Genomic DNA, 12,585 nt, shown 5'->3' with positions numbered 1-12,585 from the left:
CCATCTCTACTCATCGTGCAATATTTCCTGTACTCCTCTAACACTGTATGAACTAGGTAGAGAACCGCTTTTATCTCTAAGTTACAGATGAGGAAACAAGCTCACTAAGGTCGAGTTGTCTGACCAGCCTGGTACCACCTGGAAATGGCAGAGCCAGCATGCAAGCGCGAGTCCACCCAGCTGCAAAGCCCGCGCACTCACCACCACATTACGCCTAACAACGGGGAGGGGCCCGGTGCCCACGGAGGCTCAGACAGGAGAGGAAGTGAGGGCCGGCTCCTGTTGGCTCCATCAGCTGCCTCCCTCCTCTTCTACTAGGACCTACCCTCGGAGTCTGGATGAAACATCTAAGAATTATTCAAACTCAGTAGAGCACGTGTTCAACAGATATTTAATGAGCACCTCGTATGTGTCAAACCCTGTGCTAGAAGCCGTGGACACAAAGCAGAGCTGGCCCAGACCCCCCTCCACTCCACACGGACCTTGCAGGCTAGGGATCCACTCCAGGAAAGGCTCTGCCCACCAGAAGATGCCCGTCCCCAGCCCCACGCACAGCCTGTCCACAGCCTGTCCATTTAGTTGGGGACATTTGGGTCCCACGGCGAGGATACATCTCTTCCTTGGTGGGGTGGGGTGGGGGGCGGGGGAGCCTGGGGAAAACCAGAAAAGGGTGGGTTAGACACCAGTTCCCCTTTCCTTCTACGGAGGGAAAATGCTGAGCAAAGCCACTTCTCGTCTCTGAATTTATGGATCACAGCTAGGGTTCAGAACCACTCCTGAGGTCCCTAACTGCAAAGGCAGAATCCCACACCAGCCCGAACTGTTCCCGCTGCCCTGTATGAAATGTGTGCTCATCTCCCAGTAGGCTTCCACTGGTACCAGGCTTCTCAGCTTTTGCTGTTGGCCTTTGGGTTGGATAATTCTTGGCCATGTGGGGCTGTCCTGTACATTGTTGGATGTTTAGCAGTATCCATGGCCTCTCCCCTCTGCATCCCAGTAGCAGCAGCACCACCACCTGACTTACAACAACCAAAAATGTCTTTCAGACATGGCTAAACGTTCCCCAGGGGGCAAAACCAGCCCCTGTTGAAAACCGCTGCTCTAGTGCATCAAAAATTGCTGAGATGACCTCCAAGGTACCAAGAGGGGACCCGCCTCACCCGAGGGCCACACAGAAGCCGCTCTGAGGAGGAGAGCCCAGTGCAGCCAGGAAGACGACCGTGGAGGTGATGGCTGCAGCCGCCATCCACAGACTCGGCTCAGCACACACACGCCCACGCTCACCTGGAGACTCAGCAGACACCTAGCCATCAGAATGTGCCCAGAGTCACAGAACATTCTAGCAAGGCCTACAGAGAATCCTCCCCAAGGTCTCAGATCTGAACAGCTGAAAGACAGGCTTTCCCCCCCTTTCCCCATCACTTCCTGCCAGCTACCTGGTCACCATCATTTCTGGAAATGCTTTTGTTAGCCAGTTGTCTCATTTTCTCTAAAATGTGAGTTCAGTGAACCCCAGAACATCTTAACTAGCATATGGGTGCTGCATGAGAGAGGCCCCTCTCCTGAGGAGGGTCCTTTGTGAGCAGAAGGACCCCAGCATTGAGGAAGAAAATAAAAGCCAGGGCCATAAAGCAGAGGAGGACCGAGGAAGGAAAGATGGAGATACTTGCCAATGTGACTTCTTCCCCGCTTGTGACCAAGGCTGCTGGGGACTGTGACCTGCTAAAATGTTTTCTTGAGGAGAAACCATTGAATACGTTTTGATTAACTATGTACTTTGTGCCAGACCTGGTAGGACTGATGGGAACAGATTTCCTTCGTAGGTCTCATTCTAAAGCAGAACCAATCTCAATGACTTCCCAGTAAGATTGGAGCATATGCCATGTAGAGTGGTTGCCAAGAAATGGGGTCATGAATCTTGCCCCAAATCAGTTCAGTTTTAAGCAATTATAATACATGGATTTGGAGCTGAGACAAATGGGATTCTGGCAGGACAGCCAAAGAGACCTTGACCCCACTGACTGCCCCCTAGGATCCCTGACCCTAGGTGGACAACGGGAAAGGTCTAGGAAATACCTGGGCCTTCAAGGTCTTCTTCAGCAGACCCAGAGGCCCAGGTGGATGGCATGCAGTTGTGCAGACCTCACCCTGGAACCCAAACCACTGGGCAAGCTGAAGTCCATCCCTCATGGTTCTCCATGACAAGGAAATTAACTCATTCAAATTAATGTTCCACTCTCTTTGGTAGATCCTCCCTTTCCCGCACAGCTGCAGATGTGCAGAAAGTGGCCTGGCCATTGGTAGAGCTGCATTTCAGTGTTTCTCAGAGTATGGCACCCTACCCACCTGGGTCGAAGTTGCACATGGAGTGTGTTTAAAATGTGTGTTTAAAAAAAAGCATCCCCACCCTGTTCTAAATAAGCCAATCCCAAGGTGGAGAGGACCAATGATCTGATTTGTCAATCACACTGCAGGTGATTCTCACCCACACTAATTCGGGGATTGTTGGAAGATGAAAAGAGCACAGACATTGAACTCAGACTGACCTCGGCGCAAACCCAGCCCTGCGACTTCTGGACTGTGGCCTCGTCCTCATTTCTAAAATGGGGAAAACAGAGCCTAGCTGGTGAGGTTTGGTATGAGAATCAATATAATAAACTGTCCATCATATGAGCTGACACAGCACATGTCCAATAATTGTCACCTGCTGTTGTGGTCACCCTAGTTTTGTGGAATTTAGACAAACGATCAAGCCCCCTGCTGGTCCTCAGAGCAGCTGAATCTTTCTGGAAACTTCAAGCCACACACTTGATTACAAGAACCCAAACTGGGAGATCTGGGTTGTCCAGGGTCATTGTTACCCTCCACTGGAAACTCTGAGGCCCTGAGGACCTAAAAGAACGTTTAACCCATCAGAACTCTGGGAAGAAAAAGAAGACAGACGCTAAGGAGAGAGATTCTGCTAACCCGTCCACTCCTTTTTAAACCCTAAAGCCCCACGACTTCTAAGGGCCCTGATCTCAGCAACACACACATCACACCGAGCCGGCCTTGCCCACAGCCCCACTGTGCCGGGCGGGTACCCACAAGGCAACTGACAGGCGCAGTGCGATTAGCAAGCTATTTTCTGAGTCTGCACAAGGAATGCTTAATATTCCAGAGCTCACACAAACGGAAAAGGCTGCTGAACAGCAGTGTTGGCGAGTTCTGCGTAAGAGCATTGTGCATTTTGCAAGGAAATTATTTTTAACAGCTTTTCCACTGACAGGCTCTTCAGAGAGAGACAATCATTCCTTTCAAAAGTTCTGTGCTCTGGCACAAACGAGCAGCGTAGGCCTCTTACGGGGGGCTACGTGCCCCTTTACGCTCTCATTTCTGCCCTGGATTATTCCAAGCCCTCAGTCTCAGAGAGGAGTCAGGACCCAAGCCTGGGTGTTCGGCAGGAGGTCTCCTGGTCGCCAAGTTCAGAGCCAAAAGAACGAGACTCCACTTTAAAAGGGAGATCTCTCCAGGTGGGGATTCTGGGAACGAGTCCTCATCTCATAGCCTTCTCCCCCATCACCACCCTGATTCACCCCAGGGGCCTGCAAGTGGTAAGGTCCTGAAACAGACTGAATGTCTGTGTCCCCCCAAAACCCATACATTGAAACAATCTCTAATGAGATGGTGTTTGGAGGTGGGGCCTTTGGAGGTGATTAGGTCATGAAGGTGAAGCCCTCAAGAATGAGATTAGTGCCCTTATAAAAGAAATCCCACTATTTACAACAGCCAAGACACAGAAACAACCTAAATGTTCATCAACAGATGAATGGATAAAGAAGATGTGGTCTATTTTTACAAGGGAATACTACTCAGCCATAAAAAATACAATGCCATTTGCAACTACATGGATGGACCTAGAGATTATCATTCTAAGTGAAGTAAGTCAGAAAGAGAAAGAAAAATACCATATGGTATTGCTTATATGTAGAATCTAAAAAAAAGACACAAATGAACTTATTTACAAAATAGAAACAGACTCACAGACATAGAAAACAAACTTATGGTTACCAGGTGGGTAAAGGAGGTGGGAAGGAATAAATTGGCATTCAAGATTTACAGATACTAACTACTATATATAAAATAGATAAACAAAATGTTTATACTGTACAGCACAGGGAACTATATGCAATATCTTGTGGTAACCTATAATGAAAAAGAATATGAAAACAAATATATGTATGTATATGTAAGACTGAAACATTATGCTGTACACCAGAAACTGACACACTGTAAACTGACTATACTTCAATAAAAAATAATGCAAAAAAAGAAAGAAAGAAAGAAACCCCAAAGAGCTCCCTCACCCCTTCCACCCTGTGAGGACACAAGGAGAAGAGGGGAAGTCACCTGCGAACCTGGAAGAAGCCCTCACTAGACACTGAATCTACGAGCACCTTGACCTTGAATTTCCCCACCTCCAGAACTGTGAGAAATAAGTTTCTGTTGTTTACAAGCCACCTAGTCTATGGTACTGTGTGCTAGCAGCCCAGACCCAGACAGGTCCTCTAAGAAGTCTGCCCAGCTAGGATTTTAAAGACTTACTGAAATATCTCAGGAATTTCAAACATAAGGGGCTTCGTCTGTGTTTCTGAGTTTCTTAATTTGGGTGGTAGGAACATGGATATTCATTCTTTTATCCTTTATAAATTTTTATGTGTCTGAAATATTTCGCTAAAAATAATGTTTCCAGATATGCAGTGAATACACTCAGGAAGATGCCTTGTGAATCGTCCCTGATCAATACGAGTATCATCCAGTCTGGGATGTGTATTCCTGTTCCCTCTCCTTTGATCATCCTAGCACGTGGGTGCTATGACCCTCTACCAGAATACATCTTTTGAGAGCAGAGACCTTTGAATTTCCAACATATTGCACAGGAATGGACACCTGGTAAGTACTATTTACTGAATTTTTGTTCATTAAGTTGAGGTCTCTAGAACCTCTTAGAATCACAGCTTTTCCCCTCTCTTCGCCCCAAACAGAACTGGTGCATGATGGCTAAGGCCACTCCAATGCACATACATTTTATGACAGTCGATGGAATTGCTAGTTTTACAGTACAGATTTTATAAATTACGTGCACACATGCTCATATTAACCAAGCCAGTTTGGTGTAAGTTAAAAGCATAACTAGTTTTCCAAAGCTTATTCTGTTCTCATGCTCCCTTCAGTTTTCCCTCTGGTTTTTTTTTTTTTTTTTCTCTAGCCCAGATCCCTGAATTATTTTTCTTCTTTCGAGGTCACCCCACTTCCATCTTCCATCTCAGAAAGCACTCGAACTCTGATCAGAGAAATGTCCTGCCGGAACTTCCTGCTGTTCATGGCTCATGGCGCCCCCTCCCAGCATCCCTGAGCGAACAGTGTCACCCAGCAACTCCTGAATTCCCGTCTCTCCTTTTCTGTCCTCCCCAATTCTCAGCCCATGGATTCTTAGAAAGTCCAGGTTCCCTCACAGTGTCATTCCCCAGAGTCACCGTCCCAGCTTTCCCACCCCAAGGCCTTCCTACTCATGTGCTTTCCCTCATTCGGAGCCAGAGGCCTCCTCTGGGGTCACATCTCCAGGTGACTGTTCCTCCCTGTACTCTGCTGCCTCCACCTGTGAGTGTCAGTGAGCTAAGCCAGGACCTTGTGAGCCAGAGTGTCTCCTGTCCTTCAGAGGCATCTCTGCACGTGGAGCCACCATGCTCCCACTGGTCTCCTCAAGTCCGGGAGCAGACCAAGATGCTCTTGACGAGGTAAGGTCAATGCGCTTTCCTCTCACCTACGTGTACTTAAAATGGGAGGTGAGGTACATGTGCAGCAGCCTTGCTGGAACCCCACAGTGCTGTCAGCTTCGTCCATTCAGCTTGTACACAGGGAGGGTCCCTGGGCCCACATGAGGGCAGTTGGGTAGGGACAGCTTGAGTAAAAGCCCACCGTAAACAACCACTCCTCATCTCTGACCCACAGGCCTATTGCAGGCTCTGGCTTATGCTCCAGAATAATTTCTTCCTTTATAGTAAACTTTCTCTGGGAGACACCTTATGTCCTTCCTGCCATCTTGTTTGCCCAGTGCCCCTTCCCCTTCCACACCCCCATTCTTCTCTCACACCCAACAGATGGGTCTGTGTGTATCTTCAGCCCAAAGAATTTATGCTGTCATTGTTTATCCAAAAGGCTACTCTGAATGTAAACAGACACTTGGAACTAGGAAAAGTCTCCTCGTTCTGCACCCCACGTGCACCTGGGCCCAGCTGAGACATCCTATTATGCCAACATTGGTCTTGTTGAGAGGTGAGTGCACAACACTTCTCAATTTCCTGTCACTCCCAGGACTTCAGCCAAGAAGCTGTGTCCTCCAAATCAAAAGTCACCGAAGTAAATAGGTTTTCTGCTACAGGGTGGATTAGCATCAACTTTAGAAAATAATACCCTTAATCATCTAACTCTTGGTTGGCCCTGGCTTGCCTAATGTTCTTCAAGGACTAGGAATCAGAGCAAACAATTTTTCTGGAGATAAATTCGCTGGTAGCTTTTCCAAATTTTGAGCTGGAGTAGCTCCTGTATGATCATTTTTCATCCCAAGTAGAGAAAGCAATCTCGGTAAGGACTTAACTCAATCGCTTTGCATCCTCCTCCTCCAAGGTGCTTGGGAAGAGCCAATGTTCTTCTCAAGGCCAGGTGCCCATTGCTAACACTGACTTTACATGAGAAGACATCCACCTCTGTGAACAATGATCATTGCTTCCCTTCCTAAGAGCTTTGTCATCGTCAGGCTGAACTTTCATTGATGGCCACCTAGACTTAAGCACCAGGGTCAAAACCCTGACAGAAAAGCTTTAGTATCTGAACAGACAATAACTCTATAACTAACACATTCACAATTAAAACAAATTTATTTATCATGTATAAGGGAGAAGGAAGAAACAATAGACTTATTTCCTTATTTCTAAATTCATTTATAGAACACTGAACATTAAGTGGTGAACATAGTAGTCATGAATTCACAAAAAGTTTTATTGGAAGAAATTGGGAATTAGAGTTGCTTATAGTGTGAGATGGAACAAAGACTAATATCACCAGTGACTTTAAGTAATTACTATTTGGGTGGCAAGGAAGGTGGGGGGCTGATGTCTTCAATTCAGTACCTGGACGCTGACCCTGTGATGAAGATTTACTAAGAAAGTGCTCCCAGGAAATATCAGCAAGAAGGTAGATGGAAAATTTATCTGTTAAACGTAGATGGCTTTAAATGAAAGAAGGAGAAGGAGAAGAAGATGAAAAGAGAAAAGAAATTATGTCAGAGCCTTGCTATTCTAAGTGTAGTCTTTGACCAACAGCACCAGCATAACCTACAAGACTACTAGAAATGCAGAATGTCAGGTCCCACTCTAGACCAACTGATTCAGAATCTGAATATAGAAAATATGTCCAGGCAGGGGGAGGGTGTAGCTCAAGTGGTAGAGTGCAAGCTGAGCATACACAAGGTCCTGGGTTCAGCCCCAGGACCTCCTCTCACAATAAATAAAGTAAACCTAATTACCCATCCCCCAAAAAATTTTTAAAAGAAAGAAGAAAGAAAATATGTCCAGGCACTTAGAATGCATATTAAATGTTGAGAAGCATTTTCCCATGTAAAGCTGGGTTGCAGCTATTATCAATCTAAAAAGAACAAAAGATTCTAATGTGTACCACGTAAAGATCCATTTGCCAATTCACATGTCCAAATTTTGCTTAAATTTCTGTTGTAAATAAGGAATGATTATCTGTTAAAATTTTTTTCCTGCTGTTAAACAATGAACTCTAAGTGGTCAGGGGTTGTAATATGTGATATACATATATTATATATAAAATTTACATCTATATATGTGCAAAACCTCCAAGTGCATGGTTAAAGCTCAGTAAATGAACTCAAGCCTCACCTCTTGGTAGCAATATAAAATCAACAAAAATGAATATTTCAAAAATTTTAGCAATGACATGAGTGGCTAATTCTGTAACAAACACTTATGGAATAGCTATCATGTTCCAAGCATGTGCCAAACACTAGAGTGCAGAGATGAAATGATGAAGATAAAATTAAGGATCAATCCAGGAGATCCAAAAATTGAATCACAGAAATTGTATAAGGATATAACAGAGAAAATAGGATAAAATTATCAATAAAATAATTGAAGAAAAATTTCCAGAACTGAAAAGACATTGAATTACCTGATCAAACAGGCCCACTGAATTTCTAACACAATAGATGAAGCTAGACTATGGCACTAGGATTGAAGGAAAGATTCTACAAGTCTCCAGAGAGAAAAGCAAGTTACATACAAAGTCTAAGAGATGAGGTGTCTTCAGACTTTTCAATAGCAACACTAGAAGCAAGAACATACTGTAGAAAGCCTTCAAAATTCTGAAGGAAAGTTATCCAACTTAGAATTGTCTACCCAGCTAAGTTAGCAATCAGATGTAAATTATCAGTCATGCATGAAGATAAAAATAAAGATATTTAAATATATGAAATGTCTTAAGCAAAACTACAATGAGGTATCACCTCACACCAGTCAGAATGGCCTTCATTCAAAAATCCACAAATGACAAATGCTGGAGAGGCTGTGGAGAAGAGGGAACCCTCCTACACTGCTGGTGGGAATGCAGTTTGGTGCAGCCACTGTGGAAAACAGTATGGAGATTCCTCAAAAGACTAGGAATAGACTTACCATATGACCCAGGAATCCCGCTCCTGGGCATATATCCAGAAGGAACCCTGCTCCAAAATGACACCTGCATTCCAATGTTCATAGCAGCACTATTTACAATAGCCAAGACATGGAGACAGCCTAAATGTCCATCAATGGATGACTGGATAAAGAAGATGTGGTATATTTATACAATGGAATACTATTCAGCCATTAAAACCGACAACATAATGCCATTTGCAGCAACATGGATGTTCCTGGAGAATGTCATTCTAAGTGAAGTCAGCCAGAAAGAGAAAGAAAAATACCATATCAGATCACTCATATGTGGAATCTAAAAAACAAACAAACAAACAAACAAACAAACCATAAATACAAAACAGAAACACACTCATAGACATAGAATACAAATTTGTGGTTGCCAAGGGGGCATGGGGTGGGAAGGGATAGACTGGGATTTTAAAATTGTAGAATAGATAAACAAGATTATACTGTATAGCACAGGGAAATATATACAAGATCTTATGGTAGCTCACAGCAAAAAAACGTGACAATGAATGTATGTATGTTCATGTATAACTGAAAAATTGTGCTCTACACTAGAATTTGACACAACATTGTAAAATTACTATAAATGAATAAAAAAAGTTAAAAAAAAAAAAAAAAGAAAGAAATGTCTTAAGAACTTCACCTCCCACGTGGTCTTTTTCAAGAGGTTACTAGATGGTACCAGTGGAATAGTACAGAATAAGTTAGGAGACCAGTAAAGGCAACAAAGGAGTAAGTGAAGGGAGATCCCAGGAAGACAATGCAGAGGCACCCCAGAATGCCCTTTGTGTGCTGGACAGAGAGGGTGGGGGTTCAGACTGAAATTTCCAAGCTTCTAATCATGGCTTGGTCTTTTTTGTGAACAGCCCCCCTCTTGAAGCCATCCAGGAGCCCACCAGGAGTTTCCTCACTGGAACCAAAGATGCTTCTATCACCTAGGAAATTCCAAGGGATTTAGGAGTTCTGTGTAAGATACTCCTATCACTCAGGAAATTACAAGACTTTTAGGAGCTCTGTGTCAGGAACTAGGGTCAAAGACCAAAAATTTGAGCAAAAGATGCTCCCCCCACCCCTATCACTCAGGAAATTACAAGGGTTTTAGGAGCTCTGCATCAAGAACAGAGGGCAGAGTTGCGGCCATGTGGCTGTGTCTGGCTCCTGCCACAGAGTGCCTGTGCCCCCATCTGGCCTCTGTCACTGCACCCCTCGCATTCTTGGCTACCTCCTGCCCTGCTGCCTTAGTTGCCGCCACGTCTGCACATCTGCAATGGATGGTCCTGCGGGACTGCCCCAGTTTCTTGATCAAGAGGAACAAGCAGACATACACACCAAACCCAACGACCTGAAGGCCCACAGCTCCTTCTGCTATGACAAGCTGATTCCCTGCAAGACTGTGGGTGTGGAGCCCAGGGCAAAGGTATACTGGTGGTGATGAAGCAGAGGTCCAGCCAGTGAAATCCGGCCAGTTTGCACTTCCTATGCAGCCCACCATCAATAAGAACACCTGGAGCCACCCTCAGCAGCATCTGTCACGTGATCTGAAAGAACAGGTACCACCTGGATCTGCACATGGCCACCAATCATAGAGCCAGTGCCACCCTGCGCAGTGGCCAGAAGCCTGCGATGGTGACGAGGAAGCGGACCCACCCCACCAAGAGCTCAGGAGCACCTCCGTGCCCAAGGCAATAAAGATGTCAGCCGACTTGTCTCAAACAAAACAAAATAAAACAAAACAAAACAAGAACCAAGGGCAGAGTCCTGACAGATATTATAATGTCACAAATGGTGATGTGACACTCAAAAATCAATGGAATTTACATCAAGAAACTAAAGCATGTGGCAAAATTCAACATTCATTCATGATGAAAGAAAGAAAAAAAGGAAGGAAGGAAGGAAGGAAGAGAGAGAGGGAGGGAGGAAGGAAAGAAAGAAAGAAAGAAGGAAAGATAGGAAGAAAGAAAGAAGGAAAGATAGGAAGAAAGATAGGAAGAAAGAAAGAAAGAAAGAAAGAGAAAGAAAGAAAGAAAGAAAGAAAGAAAGAAAGAAAGAAAGAAAGAAAGAAAGAAAGAAAGAAAGAAAGAAAGAAAGAAAGAAAGAAAGAAAGAAAGAAAGAAAGAAAGAAAGAAAAGATAGAAAGAAAGGAAGGAAGAAAGGAAGGAAGGAAAGATAGAAAGAGAAAGAAAGAAAGAAAGAAAGAAAGAAAGAAAGAAAGAAAGAGAAAGAAAGAAAGAAAGAAAGAAAAGATAGAAAGAAAGGAAGGAAGAAAGGAAGGAAGGAAAGATAGAAAGAGAAAGAAAGAAAGAAAGAAAGAAAGAAAGAAAGAAAGAAAGAAAGAAAGAAAGAAAGAAAGAAAGAAAGAAAGAAAGAAAGAAAGAAAGAAAGAAAGAAAGAGGAAGGAGGGAGGGAGGAAAGAACCTTTCAGCAAATTAGCAACCTGACAAATGGCATCTTAAAAAAAGATACAGCTAATATTATATTTAGTGTCAGTGCTCAGTGCTTTCCCCCAAGATAGCAAGAAAGGTAAGGATATTCACTCTCACCACTTCTGTCCAACACTGTACTGGAGACTTTAGATGGTACAATAAGAAAAGAAGGGGAAAAAAGACACAAGTAGATTGGAAAGTAGAAATTAAAAGCATCTACTTACAAACAGCATGCTCACATACATAGAAATTCATAGGGAACCCCTCCCCCCAAAAAAGCTAAAACAAGTGCTAAAAGGTGAATTTAGCAAGGTCTCAGGACACATGGTCAATATACAAAATTCAATGTATTCTATACACTAGCAATTGAAAATTGAAATTTAGAAACAATATATCATATCATCCCAAAACACAAAATATTTATGAATAAATTTAACAAAATACGTGTAAGACCTATAACTAAAACTGACAAAGCATTGCTGAAAGGAACTAAAATGATTTAAATAAGTGGAGAGAGATGCTATACTTAGGGAATGGGAAATTCAATATTGTTAAGATGCCAATTCTCCACAAATTAATATACATATTTAATGTTATACCAATCAAACGCTAGCAGGCATTTTGTAGAAATTGACCAAGAGTATTCTAAAATGCAAAGAACCATAAATATTAAAGCAATCTTTTTAAAGGAGGAATTTTTTTAAAGATTGGAGGACTTGCATTATTACCTGATACCAGGATTTACTATAAATCTGTGGTACTAAAGACTGTGATATTGTCATAAAGTCAGATATGTGTATCAACAGATCAGAATAAAGAATCCAAAGTAGACACACACATATATGGTTATTTGATTTTTCACAAAGACACCAAGGAAATTCAGTGAAGGAAAGGATAGACTTTTCAACAACTGGTCCTGAAACAACTGGATAGTTATATGGATAAAAATTAACCATAACCCTTACTGTACACTATACACAAAAGTTAACTACAAATATGTCATACACCTAAACATAAAAGGTAAAACTTCTAGAAGAAAACATAAGAGAGATCTTTGTGACCTTGAGGGAAGCCAAGACTTCCCACATAAGATATAAAAAGCATAAATGATAAAAGGAAAAAAATCTGATAAGCTAGACTTTATCAAAATTAAGCACTTTTGGTTGCTGAGAGACACCATTGATAAAGTGAAAAGGTAAGCCACAGACTGGAAGAAAATATTCACAATTTATGCTTACGGCAAAGGACTTGTATTCAGAATATATTTCAAAACTCTCAATTTGACAGAATTTAGAATACGCAGATGACACTTTACAAAATAAGTTATTTGAATAGCCAATGCCCACATGAGAGGATGCTCAGAATCAGTAGTCATCTGGAAATGAAAAATAAAACCACAATGA

The 12,585-nt window shown here is 42.9% G+C and overlaps 1 pseudogene; it reads left to right on the top strand.

Annotated features, from left to right (window-relative positions):
* The first annotated feature begins 9,898 nt into the window (after window positions 1-9,898).
* Window positions 9,899-10,448, top strand: LOC105103432 (large ribosomal subunit protein eL28-like; annotated as a pseudogene).
* The last annotated feature ends 2,137 nt before the right edge of the window (window positions 10,449-12,585 follow it).

This window comes from Camelus dromedarius, chromosome 28, assembly GCF_036321535.1.
Source record: "Camelus dromedarius isolate mCamDro1 chromosome 28, mCamDro1.pat, whole genome shotgun sequence".
NCBI lineage: Eukaryota > Metazoa > Chordata > Mammalia > Artiodactyla > Camelidae > Camelus > Camelus dromedarius.
This window is presented reverse-complemented; position numbering and strand designations above follow the sequence as displayed.